Here is a 15,395-nt window from a genome sequence, read left to right on the forward strand (position 1 = left end):
TAGCTTCCCAACCAAATAAATCGATTATTAGCTTCCCAACCAAGTAAATCGATTATTAGCTTCCCAATCAAGTAAATCGATTATTAGCTTCCAAAACAAATAAATATATTATTAGCTTCCCATCCAAGTAAATCGATTATTAGCTTCCCAATCAAGTAAATCGATTATTAGCTTCCCAACCAAGTAAATCGATTATTAGCTTCCCAAACAAGTAAATATATTATTAGCTTCCCATCCAAGTAAATCGATTATTAGCTCCCCAACCAAGTAAATCGATTATAAGCTTCCCAAACAAGTAAATCGATTATTAGCTTCCCAACCAAGTAAATCGATTATTAGCTTCCCAAACAAGTAAATCTATTATTAGCTTCCCAACCAAGTAAATCTATCATATTAGCTTCCCAACCAAGTAAATCGATTATTAGCTTCCCAACCAAATAAATCGATTATTAGCTTCCCAACCAAGTAAATCGATTATTAGCTCCCCAACCAAGTAAATCGATGATTAGCTTCCCAACCAAGTAAATCGATTATTAGCTTCCCAAACAAGTAAATCTATTATTAGCTTCCCAACCAAGTAAATCGATCATATTAGCTTCCCAACCAAGTAAATCTATTATTAGTTCCCCAATCAAGTAAATCTATTATTAGTTCCCCAATCAAGTAAATCTATTATTAGCTTCCCAACCAAGTAAATCGATTATTAGCTTCCCAAACAAGTAAATCTATTATTAGCTCCCCAACCAAGTAAATCGATTATTAGCTCCCCAACCAAGTAAATCGATTATTAGCTTCCCAAACAAGTAAATCGATTATTAGCTTCCCAAACAAGTAAATCTATTATTAACTTCCCAACCAAGTAAATCGATCATATTAGCTTCCCAACCAAGTAAATCTATTATTAGCTCCCCAACCAAGTAAATCGATTATTAGCTTCCCAACCCAGTAAATCGATTATTAGCTTCCCAACCAAATAAATCGATTATTAGCTTCCCAACCAAGTAAATCGATTATTAGCTTCCCAATCAAGTAAATCGATTATTAGCTTCCCAAACAAATAAATATATTATTAGCTTCCCATCCAAGTAAATCGATTATTAGCTTCCCAATCAAGTAAATCGATTATTAGCTTCCCAACCAAGTAAATCGATTATTAGCTTCCCAAACAAGTAAATATATTATTAGCTTCCCATCCAAGTAAATCGATTATTAGCTCCCCAACCAAGTAAATCGATTATAAGCTTCCCAAACAAGTAAATCGATTATTAGCTTCCCAACCAAGTAAATCGATTATTAGCTTCTCAAACAAGTAAATCTATTATTAGCTTCCCAACCAAGTAAATCTATCATATTAGCTTCCCAACCAAGTAAATCGATTATTAGCTTCCCAACCAAATAAATCGATTATTAGCTTCCCAACCAAGTAAATCGATTATTAGCTCCCCAACCAAGTAAATCGATTATTAGCTTCCCAACCAAGTAAATCGATTATTAGCTTCCCAAACAAGTAAATCTATTATTAGCTTCCCAACCAAGTAAATCGATCATATTAGCTTCCCAACCAAGTAAATCTATTATTAGTTCCCCAATCAAGTAAATCTATTATTAGCTTCCCAACCAAGTAAATCGATTATTAGCTTCCCAAACAAGTAAATCGATTATTAGCTTCCCAACCAAGTAAATCGATTATTAGCTTCCCAACCAAGTAAATCGATTATTAGCTTCCCAACCAAGTAAATCGATTATTAGCTTCCCAACCAAGTAAATGGATTATTAGCTTCCCAACCAAGTAAATCGATTATTAGCTTCCCAACCAAGTAAATCCATTTATTAGCTTCCCAATCAAGTAAATCTATTATTAGCTTCCCAACCAAGTAAATCGATTATTAGCTTCCCAACCAAGTAAATCGATTATTAGCTTCCCAACCAAGTAAATCGATTATTAGCTTCCCAACCAAGGAAACCTCTTATTAGCTTCCCAACCAAGAAAATCGATTATTAGCTTCCCAACCAAGTAAATCGATTATTAGCTCCCCAACCAAGTAAATCGATTATTAGCTCCCCAACCAAGTAAATCGATTATTAGCTTCCCAACCAAGTAAATCGATTATTAGCTTCCCAACCAAGTAAATCGATTATTAGCTTCCCAACCAAGTAAATCGATTATTAGCTCCCCAACCAAGTAAATCGATTATTAGCTTCCCAACCAAGTAAATCGATCATATTAGCTTCCCAACCAAGTAAATCGATTATTAGCTTCCCAACCAAATAAATCGATTATTAGCTTCCCAACCAAGTAAATCGATTATTAGCTCCCCAACCAAGTAAATCGATTATTAGCTTCCCAACCAAGTAAATCGATTATTAGCTTCCCAACCAAGTAAATCGATTATTAGCTTCCCAACCAAGTAAATCGATTATTAGCTTCCCAAACAAGTAAATCTATTATTAGCTTCCCAACCAAGTAAATCGATCATATTAGCTTCCCAACCAAGTAAATCGATTATTAGCTTCCCAACCAAATAAATCGATTATTAGCTTCCCAAACAAGTAAATCTATTATTAGCTTCCCAACCAAGTAAATCGATCATATTAGCTTCCCAACCAAGTAAATCGATTATTAGCTTCCCAACCAAGTAAATCGATTATTAGCTTCCCAACCAAGTAAATCGATTATTAGCTTCCCAACCAAGGAAATCGATTATTAGCTTCCCAAACAAGTAAATATATTATTAGCTTCCCATCCAAGTAAATCGATTATTAGCTCCCCAACCAAGAAAATCGATTATAAGCTTCCCAAACAAGTAAATCGATTATTAGCTTCCCAACCAAGTAAATCGATTATTAGCTTCCCAAACAAGTAAATCTATTATTAGCTTCCCAACCAAGTAAATCGATCATATTAGCTTCCCAACCAAGTAAATCGATTATTAGCTTCCCAACCAAGTAAATCGATTATTAGCTTCCCAAACAAGTAAATCTATTATTAGCTTCCCAACCAAGTAAATCGATCATATTAGCTTCCCAACCAAGTAAATCGATTATTAGCTTCCCAACCAAGTAAATCGATTATTAGCTTCCCAACCAAGTAAATCGATTATTAGCTTCCCAAACAAGTAAATCGATCATATTAGCTTCCCAACCAAGTAAATCGATTATTAGCTTCCCAAACAAGTAAATCTATTATTAGCTTCCCAACCAAGTAAATCGATTATTAGCTCCCTAACCAAGTAAATCGATTATTAGCTTCCCAACCAAGTAAATCGATTATTAGCTTCCCAAACAAGTAAATCTATTATTAGCTTCCCAACCAAGTAAATCGATCATATTAGCTTCCCAACCAAGTAAATCGATTATTAGCTTCCCAACCAAGTAAATCGATTATTAGCTTCCCAACCAAGTAAATCGATTATTAGCTTCCCAACCAAGGAAATCGATTATTAGCTTCCCAAACAAGTAAATATATTATTAGCTTCCCATCCAAGTAAATCGATTATTAGCTCCCCAACCAAGAAAATCAATTATAAGCTTCCCAAACAAGTAAATCGATTATTAGCTTCCCAACCAAGTAAATCGATTATTAGCTTCCCAAACAAGTAAATCTATTATTAGCTTCCCAACCAAGTAAATCGATCATATTAGCTTCCCAACCAAGTAAATCGATTATTAGCTTCCCAACCAAATAAATCGATTATTAGCTTCCCAACCAAGTAAATCGATTATTAGCTCCCCAACCAAGTAAATCGATTATTAGCTTCCCAACCAAGTAAATCGATTATTAGCTTCCCAACCAAGTAAATCGATTATTAGCTTCCCAACCAAGTAAATCGATTATTAGCTTCCCAACCAAGTAAATCGATTATTAGCTTCCCAACCAAGGAAACCTCTTATTAGCTTCCCAACCAAGAAAATCGATTATTAGCTTCCCAACCAAGTAAATCGATTATTAACTCCCCAACCAAGTAAATCGATTATTAGCTTCCCAACCAAGTAAATCGATTATTAGCTTCCCAACCAAGTAAATCGATTATTAGCTTCCCAACCAAGTAAATCGATTATTAGCTCCCCAACCAAGTAAATCGATTATTAGCTTCCCAGCCAAGTAAATCGATTATTAGCTTCCCAACCAAGTAAATCGATCATATTAGCTTCCCAACCAAGTAAATCTATTATTAGCTCCCCAACCAAGTAATTCGATTATTAGCTTCCCAAACAAGTAAATCTATTATTAGCTTCCCAACCAAGTAAATCGATCATATTAGCTTCCCAACCAAGTAAATCGATTGTTAGCTTCCCAACCAAATAAATCGATTATTAGCTTCCCAACCAAGTAAATCGATTATTAGCTCCCCAACCAAGTAAATCGATTATTAGCTCCCCAACCAAGTAAATCGATTATTAGCTTCCCAACCAAGTAAATCGATTATTAGCTTCCCAAACAAGTAAATCTATTATTAGCTTCCCAACCAAGTAAATCGATCATATTAGCTTCCCAACCAAGTAAATCTATTATTAGCTCCCCAATCAAGTAAATCTATTATTAGCTTCCCAACCAAGTAAATCGATTATTAGCTTCCCAACCAAGTAAATCGATTATTACCTTCCCAACGAAGTAAATCGATTATTAGCTTCCCAACCAAGTAAATCGATTATTAGCTTCCCAACCAAGTAAATCGATTATTAGCTTCCCAACCAAGTAAATCGATTATTAGCTTCCCAAACAAGTAAATTGATTATTAACTTCCCAACCAAGTAAATCGATTTATAAGCTTCCCAATCAAGTAAATCTATTATTAGCTTCCCAACCAAGTAAATCGATTATTAGCTTCCCAACCAAGTAAATCGATTATTAGCTTCCCAACCAAGTAAATCGATTATTAGCTTCCCAACAAAGTAAATCGATTATTAGCTCCCCAACCAAGTAAATCGATTATTAGCTTCCCAACCAAGTAAATCGATTATTAGCTTCCCAACCAAGTAAATCGATCATATTAGCTTCCCAACCAAGTAAATCTATTATTAGCTCCCCAACCAAGTAAATCGATTATTAGCTTCCCAAACAAGTAAATCTATTATTAGCTTCCCAACCAAGTAAATCGATCATATTAGCTTCCCAACCAAGTAAATCTATTATTAGCTCCCCAACCAAGTAAATCGATTATTAGCTTCCCAACCAAGTAAATCGATTATTAGCTTCCCAACCAAATAAATCGATTATTAGCTTCCCAACCAAGTAAATCGATTATTAGCTCCCCAACCAAGTAAATCGATTATTAGCTTCCCAACCAAGTAGATCGATTATTAGCTTCCCAAACAAGTAAATCTATTATTAGCTTCCCAACCAAGTAAATCGATCATATTAGCTTCCCAACCAAGTAAATCTATTATTAGCTCCCCAATCAAGTAAATCTATTATTAGCTTCCCAACCAAGTAAATCGATTATTAGCTTCCCAACCAAGTAAATCGATTAGTAGCTTCCCAACCAAGTAAATCGATTATTAGCTTCCCAAACCAGTAAATCGATCATATTAGCTTCCCAACCAAGTAAATCGATTATTAGCTTCCCAAACAAGTAAATCTATTATTAGCTTCCCAACCAAGTAAATCGATTATTAGCTCCCTAACCAAGTAAATCGATTATTAGCTTCCCAACCAAATAAATCGATTATTAGCTTCCCAAACAAGTAAATCTATTATTAGCTTCCCAACCAAGTAAATCGATCATATTAGCTTCCCAACCAAGTAAATCGATTATTAGCTTCCCAACCAAGTAAATCGATTATTAGCTTCCCAACCAAGGAAATCGATTATTAGCTTCCCAAACAAGTAAATCTATTATTAGCTTCCCAACCAAGTAAATCGATCATATTAGCTTCCCAACCAAGTAAATCGATTATTAGCTTCCCAACCAAGCAAATCGATTATTAGCTTCCCAACCAAGCAAATCGATTATTAGCTTCCCAACCAAGTAAATGGATTATTAGCTTCCCAACCAAGTAAATCGATTATTAGCTTCCCAACCAAGTAAATCCATTTATTAGCTTCCCAATCAAGTAAATCTATTATTAGCTTCCCAACCAAGTAAATCGATTATTAGCTTCCCAACCAAGTAAATCGATTATTAGCTTCCCAACCAAGTAAATCGATTATTAGCTTCCCAACCAAGGAAACCTCTTATTAGCTTCCCAACCAAGAAAATCGATTATTAGCTTCCCAACCAAGTAAATCGATTATTAGCTCCCCAACCAAGTAAATCGATTATTATCTTCCCAACCAAGTAAATCGATTATTAGCTTCCCAACCAAGTAAATCGATTATTAGCTTCCCAACCAAGTAAATCGATTATTAGCTCCCCAACCAAGTAAATCGATTATTAGCTTCCCAACCAAGTAAATCGATTATTAGCTTCCCAACCAAGGAAACCTCTTATTAGCTTCCCAACCAAGAAAATCGATTATTAGCTTCCCAACCAAGTAAATCGATTATTAGCTCCCCAACCAAGTAAATCGATTATTAGCTTCCCAACCAAGTAAATCGATTATTAGCTTCCCAACCAAGTAAATCGATTATTAGCTTCCCAACCAAGTAAATCGATTATTAGCTCCCCAACCAAGTAAATCGATTATTAGCTTCCCAGCCAAGTAAATCGATCATATTAGCTTCCGAACCAAGTAAATCGATTGTTAGCTTCCCAACCAAATAAATCGATTATTAGCTTCCCAACCAAGTAAATCGATTATTAGCTCCCCAACCAAGTAAATCGATTATTAGCTCCCCAACCAAGTAAATCGATTATTAGCTTCCCAACCAAGTAAATCGATTATTAGCTTCCCAAACAAGTAAATCTATTATTAGCTTCCCAACCAAGTAAATCGATCATATTAGCTTCCCAACCAAGTAAATCTATTAATTAGCTCCCCAACCAAGTAAATCTATTCTTAGCTTCCCAACCAAGTAAATCGATTATTAGCTTCCCAACCAAGTAAATCGATTATTAGCTTCCCAACCAAGTAAATCGATTATTAGCTTCCCAACCAAGTAAATCGATTATTAGCTTCCCAACCAAGTAAATCTATTATTAGCTCCCCAACCAAGTAAATCGATTATTAGCTTCCCAACCAAAGAAATCGATTATTAGCTTCCCAACCAAGTAAATCGATTATTAGCTTCCCAACCAAGTAAATCGATTAATAGCTTCCCAACCAAGTAAATCGATCATATTAGCTTCCCAACCAAGTAAATCTATTATTAGCTCCCCAACCAAGTAAATCGATTATTAGCTTCCCAAACAAGTAAATCGATTATTAGCTTCCCAACCAAGTAAATCGATTATTAGCTTCCCAACCAAGTAAATCGATTATTAGCTTCCCAACCAAGTAAATCGATTATTAGCTTCCCAACCAAGTAAATCGATTATTAGCTTCCCAACCAAGTAAATCGATTATTAGCTTCCCAATCAAGCAAATCGATTATTAGCTTCCCAACCAAGTAAATCGATTATTAGCTTCCCAACCAAGTAAATCTATTATTAGCTCCCCAACCAAGTAAATCGATTATTAGCTCCCCAATCAAGTAAATCGATTATTAGCTTCCCAAACAAGTAAATCGATTATTAGCTTCCCAAACAAGTAAATCTATTATTAGCTTCCCAACCAAGTAAATCGATCATATTAGCTTCCCAACCAAGTAAATCTATTATTAGCTCCCCAACCAAGTAAATCGATTATTAGCTTCCCAACCAAGTAAATCGATTATTAGCTTCCCAACCAAATAAATCGATTATTAGCTTCCCAACCAAGTAAATCGATTATTAGCTTCCCAATCAAGTAAATCGATTATTAGCTTCCAAAACAAATAAATATATTATTAGCTTCCCATCCAAGTAAATCGATTATTAGCTTCCCAATCAAGTAAATCGATTATTAGCTTCCCAACCAAGTAAATCGATTATTAGCTTCCCAAACAAGTAAATATATTATTAGCTTCCCATCCAAGTAAATCGATTATTAGCTCCCCAACCAAGTAAATCGATTATAAGCTTCCCAAACAAGTAAATCGATTATTAGCTTCCCAACCAAGTAAATCGATTATTAGCTTCCCAAACAAGTAAATCTATTATTAGCTTCCCAACCAAGTAAATCTATCATATTAGCTTCCCAACCAAGTAAATCGATTATTAGCTTCCCAACCAAATAAATCGATTATTAGCTTCCCAACCAAGTAAATCGATTATTAGCTCCCCAACCAAGTAAATCGATGATTAGCTTCCCAACCAAGTAAATCGATTATTAGCTTCCCAAACAAGTAAATCTATTATTAGCTTCCCAACCAAGTAAATCGATCATATTAGCTTCCCAACCAAGTAAATCTATTATTAGTTCCCCAATCAAGTAAATCTATTATTAGCTTCCCAACCAAGTAAATCGATTATTAGCTTCCCAAACAAGTAAATCTATTATTAGCTCCCCAACCAAGTAAATCGATTATTAGCTCCCCAACCAAGTAAATCGATTATTAGCTTCCCAAACAAGTAAATCGATTATTAGCTTCCCAAACAAGTAAATCTATTATTAGCTTCCCAACCAAGTAAATCGATCATATTAGCTTCCCAACCAAGTAAATCTATTATTAGCTCCCCAACCAAGTTAATCGATTATTAGCTTCCCAACCAAGTAAATCGATTATTAGCTTCCCAACCAAATAAATCGATTATTAGCTTCCCAACCAAGTAAATCGATTATTAGCTTCCCAATCAAGTAAATCGATTATTAGCTTCCCAAACAAATAAATATATTATTAGCTTCCCATCCAAGTAAATCGATTATTAGCTTCCCAATCAAGTAAATCGATTATTAGCTTCCCAACCAAGTAAATCGATTATTAGCTTCCCAAACAAGTAAATATATTATTAGCTTCCCATCCAAGTAAATCGATTATTAGCTCCCCAACCAAGTAAATCGATTATAAGCTTCCCAAACAAGTAAATCGATTATTAGCTTCCCAACCAAGTAAATCGATTATTAGCTTCTCAAACAAGTAAATCTATTATTAGCTTCCCAACCAAGTAAATCTATCATATTAGCTTCCCAACCAAGTAAATCGATTATTAGCTTCCCAACCAAATAAATCGATTATTAGCTTCCCAACCAAGTAAATCGATTATTAGCTCCCCAACCAAGTAAATCGATTATTAGCTTCCCAACCAAGTAAATCGATTATTAGCTTCCCAAACAAGTAAATCTATTATTAGCTTCCCAACCAAGTAAATCGATCATATTAGCTTCCCAACCAAGTAAATCTATTATTAGTTCCCCAATCAAGTAAATCTATTATTAGCTTCCCAACCAAGTAAATCGATTATTAGCTTCCCAAACAAGTAAATCGATTATTAGCTTCCCAACCAAGTAAATCGATTATTAGCTTCCCAACCAAGTAAATCGATTATTAGCTTCCCAACCAAGTAAATCGATTATTAGCTTCCCAACCAAGTAAATGGATTATTAGCTTCCCAACCAAGTAAATCGATTATTAGCTTCCCAACCAAGTAAATCCATTTATTAGCTTCCCAATCAAGTAAATCTATTATTAGCTTCCCAACCAAGTAAATCGATTATTAGCTTCCCAACCAAGTAAATCGATTATTAGCTTCCCAACCAAGTAAATCGATTATTAGCTTCCCAACCAAGGAAACCTCTTATTAGCTTCCCAACCAAGAAAATCGATTATTAGCTTCCCAACCAAGTAAATCGATTATTAGCTCCCCAACCAAGTAAATCGATTATTAGCTTCCCAACCAAGTAAATCGATTATTAGCTTCCCAACCAAGTAAATCGATTATTAGCTTCCCAACCAAGTAAATCGATTATTAGCTCCCCAACCAAGTAAATCGATTATTAGCTTCCCAACCAAGTAAATCGATCATATTAGCTTCCCAAACAAGTATATCTATTATTAGCTTCCCAACCAAGTAAATCGATCATATTAGCTTCCCAACCAAGTAAATCGATTATTAGCTCCGCAACCAAGTAAATCGATTCTTAGCTTCCCAACCAAATAAATCGATTATTAGCTTCCCAACCAAGTAAATCGATAATTAGCTTCCCAACCAAGTAAATCGATTATTAGCTTCCCAAACAAGTAAATATATTATTAGCTTCCCATCCAAGTAAATCGATTATTAGCTCCCCAACCAAGTAAATCTATTATAAGCTTCCCAAACAAGTAAATCGATTATTAGCTTCTCAACCAAATAAATCGATTATTAGCTTCCCAACCAAGTAAATCGATTATTAGCTTCCCAACCAAATAAATCGATTATTAGCTTCCCAACCAAGTAAATCGATAATTAGCTTCCCAACCAAGTAAATCGATTATTAGCTTCCCAAACAAGTAAATCTATTATTAGCTTCCCAAGCAAGTAAATCGATCATATTAGCTTCCCAACCAAGTAAATCGATTATTAGCTTCCCAACCAAATAAATCGATTATTAGCTTCCCAACCAAGTAAATCGATTATTAGCTTCCCAACCAAGTAAATCTATTATTAGCTTCCCAACCAAGTAAATCGATCATATTAGCTTCCCAACCAAGTAAATCTATTATTAGCTCCCCAATCAAGTAAATATATTATTAGCTTCCCAACCAAGTAAATCGATTATTAGCTTCCCAACCAAGTAAATCGATTATTAGCTTCCCAACCAAGTAAATCGATTATTAGCTTCCCAACCAAGTAAATCGATTATTAGCTTCCCAACCAAGTAAATCGATTATTAGCTTCCCAGCCAAGTAAATCGATTATTAGCTTCCCAACCAAGTAAATCGATTTATTAGCTTCCCAATCAAGTAAATCTATTATTAGCTTCCCAACCAAGTAAATCGATTATTAGCTTCCCAACCAAGTAAATCGATTATTAGCTTCCCAACCAAGTAAATCGATTATTAGCTTCCCAACCAAGGAAACCTCTTATTAGCTTCACAACCAAGAAAATCGATTATTAGCTTCCCAACCAAGTAAATCGATTATTAGCTCCCCAACCAAGTAAATCGATTATTAGCTACCCAACCAAGTAAATCGATTATTAGCTTCCCAACCAAGTAAATCGATTATTAGCTTCCCAACCAAGTAAATCGATCATATTAGCTTCCCAACCAAGTAAATCTATTATTAGCTCCCCAACCATGTAAATCGATTATAAGCTTCCCAACCAAGTAAATCGATTATTAGCTTCCCAAACAAGTAAATCGATTATTAGCTTCCCAAACAAGTAAATCGATCATATTAGCTTCCCAACCAAGTAAATCTATTATTAGCGCCCCAACCAAGTAAATCGATTATTAGCTTCCCAAACAAGTAAATCGATTATTAGCTTCCCAAACAAGTAAATCGATTATTAGCTTCCCAAACAAGTAAATCGATCATATTAGCTTCCCAACCAAGTAAATCTATTATTAGCTCCCCAACCAAGTAAATCGATTATTAGCTTCCCAACCAAGTAAATCGATTATTAGCTTCCCAACCAAAGAAATCGATTATTAGCTTCCCAACCAAGTAAATCGATTATTAGCTTCCCAACCAAGTAAATCGATTATTAGCTTCCCAAACAAGTAAATATATTATTAGCTTCCCATCCAAGTAAATCGACTATTAGCTCCCCAACCAAGTAAATCGATTATAAGCTTCCCAAACAAGTAAATCGATTATTAGCTTCCCAACCAAGTAAATCGATTATTAGCTTCCCAAACAAGTAAATCTATTATAAGCTTCCCAACCAAGTAAATCGATCATATTAGCTTCCCAACCAAGTAAATCGATTGTTAGCTTCCCAACCAAATAAATCGATTATTAGCTTCCCAACCAAGTAAATCGATTATTAGCTCCCCAACCAAGTAAATCGATTATTAGCTCCCCAACCAAGTAAATCGATTATTAGCTTCCCAACCAAGTAAATCGATTATTAGCTTCCCAAACAAGTAAATCTATTATTAGCTTCCCAACCAAGTAAATCGATCATATTAGCTTCCCAACCAAGTAAATCTATTATTAGCTCCCCAATCAAGTAAATCTATTATTAGCTTCCCAACCAAGTAAATCGATTATTAGCTTCCCAACCAAGTAAATCGATTATTACCTTCCCAACGAAGTAAATCGATTATTAGCTTCCCAACCAAGTAAATCGATTATTAGCTTCCCAACCAAGTAAATCGATTATTAGCTTCCCAACCAAGTAAATCGATTATTAGCTTCCCAAACAAGTAAATTGATTATTAACTTCCCAACCAAGTAAATCGATTTATTAGCTTCCCAATCAAGTAAATCTATTATTAGCTTCCCAACCAAGTAAATCGATTATTAGCTTCCCAACCAAGTAAATCGATTATTAGCTTCCCAACCAAGTAAATCGATTATTAGCTTCCCAACAAAGTAAATCGATTATTAGCTCCCCAACCAAGTAAATCGATTATTAGCTTCCCAACCAAGTAAATCGATTATTAGCTTCCCAACCAAGTAAATCGATCATATGAGCTTCCCAACCAAGTAAATCTATTATTAGCTCCCCAACCAAGTAAATCGATTATTAGCTTCCCAAACAAGTAAATCTATTATTAGCTCCCCAACCAAGTAAATCGATTATTAGCTTCCCAACCAAGTAAATCGATTATTAGCTTCCCAACCAAGTAAATCGATCATATTAGCTTCCCAACCAAGTAAATCGATTATTAGCTTCCCAACCAAGTAAATCGATTATTAGCTTCCCAACCAAATAAATCGATTATTAGCTTCCCAACCAAGTAAATCGATTATTAGCTCCCCAACCAAGTAAATCGATTATTAGCTTCCCAAACAAGTAAATCTATTATTAGCTTCCCAACCAAGTAAATCGATCATATTAGCTTCCCAACCAAGTAAATCTATTATTAGCTCCCCAATCAAGTAAATCTATTATTAGCTTCCCAACCAAGTAAATCGATTATTAGCTTCCCAACCAAGTAAATCGATTAGTAGCTTCCCAACCAAGTAAATCGATTATTAGCTTCCCAAACAAGTAAATCGATCATATTAGCTTCCCAACCAAGTAAATCGATTATTAGCTTCCCAAACAAGTAAATCTATTATTAGCTTCCCAACCAAGTAAATCGATTATTAGCTCCCTAACCAAGTAAATCGATTATTAGCTTCCCAACCAAGTAAATCGATTATTAGCTTCCCAAACAAGTAAATCTATGATTAGCTTCCCAACCAAGTAAATCGATCATATTAGCTTCCCAACCAAGTAAATCGATTATTAGCTTCCCAACCAAGTAAATCGATTATTAGCTTCCCAACCAAGTAAATCGATTATTAGCTTCCCAACCAAGGAAATCGATTATTAGCTTCCCAAACAAGTAAATATATTATTAGCTTCCCATCCAAGTAAATCGATTATTAGCTCCCCAACCAAGTAAATCGATTATAAGCTTCCCAAACAAGTAAATCGATTATTAGCTTCCCAACCAAGTAAATCGATTATTAGCTTCCCAAACAAGTAAATCTATTATTAGCTTCCCAACCAAGTAAATCGATCATATTAGCTTCCCAACCAAGTAAATCGATTATTAGCTTCCCAACCAAATAAATCGATTATTAGCTTCCCAACCAAGTAAATCGATTATTAGCTCCCCAACCAAGTAAATCGATTATTAGCTTCCCAACCAAGTAAATCGATTATTAGCTTCCCAAACAAGTAAATCTATTATTAGCTTCCCAACCAAGTAAATCGATCATATTAGCTTCCCAACCAAGTAAATCTATTATTAGCTTCCCAATCAAGTAAATCTATTATTAGCTTCCCAACCAAGTAAATCGATTATTAGCTTCCCAACCAAGCAAATCGATTATTAGCTTCCCAACCAAGTAAATGGATTATTAGCTTCCCAACCAAGTAAATCGATTATTAGCTTCCCAACCAAGTAAATCCATTTATTAGCTTCCCAATCAAGTAAATCTATTATTAGCTTCCCAACCAAGTAAATCGATTATTAGCTTCCCAACCAAGTAAATCGATTATTAGCTTCCCAACCAAGTAAATCGATTATTAGCTTCCCAACCAAGGAAACCTCTTATTAGCTTCCCAACCAAGAAAATCGATTATTAGCTTCCCAACCAAGTAAATCGATTATTAGCTTCCCAACCAAGTAAATCGATTATTAGCTCCCCAACCAAGTAAATCGATTATTAGCTTCCCAGCCAAGTAAATCGATTATTAGCTTCCCAACCAAGTAAATCGATCATATTAGCTTCCCAACCAAGTAAATCTATTATTAGCTCCCCAACCAAGTAATTCGATTATTAGCTTCCCAAACAAGTAAATCGATTATTAGCTTCCCAAACATTAAATCTATTATTAGCTTCCCAACCAAGTAAATCGATCATATTAGCTTCACAACCAAGTAAATCTATTATTAGCTCCGCAACCAAGTAAATCGATTATTAGCTTCCCAACCAAGTAAATCGATTATTAGCTTCCCAACCAAACAAATCGATTATTAGCTTCCCAACCAAGTAAATCGATAATTAGCTTCCCAACCAAGTAAATCGATTATTAGCTTCCCAAACAAGTAAATATATTATTAGCTTCCCATCCAAGTAAATCGATTATTAGCTCCCCAACCAAGTAAATCTATTATAAGCTTCCCAAACAAGTAAATCGATTATTAGCTTCCCAACCAAATAAATCGATTATTAGCTTCCCAACCAAGTAAATCGATTATTAGCTTCCCAACCAAATAAATCGATTATTAGCTTCTCAACCAAGTAAATCGATAATTAGCTTCCCAACCAAGTAAATCGATTATTAGCTTCCCAAACAAGTAAATCTATTATTAGCTTCCCAACCAAGTAAATCGATCATATTAGCTTCCCAACCAAGTAAATCGATTATTAGCTTCCCAACCAAATAAATCGATTATTAGCTTCCCAACCAAGTAAATCGATTATTAGCTTCCCAACCAAGTAAATCTATTATTAGCTTCCCAACCAAGTAAATCGATCATATTAGCTTCCCAACCAAGTAAATCTATTATTAGCTCCCCAATCAAGTAAATATATTATTAGCTTCCCAACCAAGTAAATCGATTATTAGCTTCCCAACCAAGTAAATCGATTATTAGCTTCCCAACCAAGTAAATCGATTATTAGCTTCCCAACCAAGTAAATCGATTATTAGCTTCCCAACCAAGTAAATCGATTATTAGCTTCCCAACCAAGTAAATCGATTACTAGCTTCCCAACCAAGTAAATCGATTATTAGCTTCCCAACCAAGTAAATCGTTTTATTAGCTTCCCAATCAAGTAAATCTATTATTATCTTCCCAACCAAGTAAATCGATTATTAGCTTCCCAACCAAGTAAATCGAT

Source organism: Myxine glutinosa, chromosome 13 (genome assembly GCF_964187855.1).
Source record: "Myxine glutinosa chromosome 13, kmMyxGlut1.1, whole genome shotgun sequence".
Taxonomy (NCBI): Eukaryota; Metazoa; Chordata; class Myxini; order Myxiniformes; family Myxinidae; genus Myxine; species Myxine glutinosa.